The 1,695-nt window shown below is 47.6% G+C and overlaps 1 protein-coding gene across 3 annotated transcripts in view; it reads right to left on the reverse strand.

The window, feature by feature from the left end:
* cyb561 (cytochrome b561) overlaps positions 1 to 1,695 on the reverse strand; it is a 28,943-nt gene that overhangs the window by 27,115 nt on the left and 133 nt on the right. Inside the window, exon 1 of one of the 3 annotated variants that reach the window (XM_072249509.1) lies at positions 1,411 to 1,546. The exons of 1 other annotated variant lie outside the window; for it this stretch is intronic. The gene's annotated coding sequence lies outside the window, so the exon portion shown is untranslated. Of the gene's footprint in view, positions 1 to 1,021; positions 1,349 to 1,410; positions 1,547 to 1,695 lie in introns of those variants that run through there. One more of the 3 variants, XM_072249507.1, reaches the window with a different exon arrangement.

Genomic DNA, 1,695 nt, shown 5'->3' on the forward strand with positions numbered 1-1,695 from the left:
TGACCAGCCTTGGGTTCCTCTTTCCCAGAATCCCTATGTTCAAATTTCCTTGCTCTCAGAATCCCAAGTGTTCAGTTTTTCTTATCTTTCTCCTGCTCTGGGAATATTTGCCTTTAAATTTCTTGGCTTCCTACCTTCAGCTTTGACCTCTCTTGGTTGCTTTCCTATTTCTTGGAATTGCTCACCCATCAATGGTGGCTCTACTGTCCCCACAGAAGTACTGAACACCAGGGAGCCCTGAACAACATCAGGAAAAGGCAACATGGCCAGTCATCACGGTTTGTAAGCATTCATATGACCAACCTGCCAGAAACGCCTCAGGTCTGATAGGGCTAATGCACAGTGAAGAAGGTACATTGCTTTGATTATACAAATAGAAAGCAAGATCTGATGCAAAAAAAAAAGCTGCTCGTTGAGCCATGAAACCACAACTCTGACTTGGAGGAGTGATGGCATCAACTCCAGACTGAGAATGCTCACAAATTCCATCTGCTCTCACTTTGCTCAGGTCCACCTCTGATCCCATCCCTTACTTGATTTCTCCTTTTCCATCTCTATCTCAGCAGCCAATGTCCATTGTTAACTCTCAAACTCCTACGGCTGTCTCTACATGTCCTCCCACCCTTCTTACTGCAAAAGGGCTGCAATCCATTGTCCTCCACTGTTGCATCAAGACACCACCTTCTGATTATCACCCTTTTCCCTCTGCCATGGTTTCCTTCCCACCATAGCTGAAAGTGCTCAGAGTCCCATTCCCCACACCTGTCGCCCCATCCAGAGCACGTTTCCCCTTATCCTTTCCATTCAGTAGATCATCTCCCATCAATTCCAATTTGATTATCACCACCGCACACATCTCCCAATCTACCCCCTTCATAATCTTGAAAAGGACTGTTCCCTCCACCACTCACTGGTTCATTTTTCAATCCTCATCTACATCCCAGCACCCTCTCAAAATATTGTGCCAAGCCACAACAACCCCCTCTCTCCCCATCACCCAGGGCCGAAACACTTCACCCACTTCTTCCAAACTGGTGGACCGCAGTCGGTCCGCACAATATGGTCTCCTCTGCTGTGGAGAAACCAACTGCAGGCTGAGTGAGCACTTTGCAGAGCACCTCTGTTCAGTCACGTCACTTCAGTTCTTTGCCCCATTAGCTGAAGAAACATTACTGTATCCGGATTCACAAGAGACTGTCCTGACGCCAGGCTTCCACACGAATTATCGACAACTCCTTGCACCCCCACAGACGTAGCTCGACCCGCCGAGTTCCCCCGGTAGATCGTCCACTGCTCAAGAACATTTGTATAACTACCCAAGGGCTGACTCGGGCACAATAGGCCGATCGGCCTCCTTCTGCAGGGGTCAGATGGTTTTTTTGGAAAAGGCTTTACATTCTTTGAACCTACCTTGACCTTGCAGTTTTGACGCACAGCTCTTGAGGTTAACAGGACGCCTGAGAACGTTTGAACTAGAAGCAAGGTGGAGACAGCCTCTCCGGTTCAGATATGCCACAGCAAAGCCTCACAAAAAAAGTAAACAGGCGTGTGAAATCAACACTGTGTGACGTTTGTCCCGCACCCGGGCGTGTTCAAAAAGTTAATCTGAATGTGCCATTCCCATATGAACAGCACAATCTGTGCAAGATATCTTTAAGAAAGCATACACTTTTTCTCAAGTAGATCCGGTTGCAA

This window comes from Mobula birostris, chromosome X, assembly GCF_030028105.1.
Source record: "Mobula birostris isolate sMobBir1 chromosome X, sMobBir1.hap1, whole genome shotgun sequence".
Classification (NCBI taxonomy): domain Eukaryota; kingdom Metazoa; phylum Chordata; class Chondrichthyes; order Myliobatiformes; family Myliobatidae; genus Mobula; species Mobula birostris.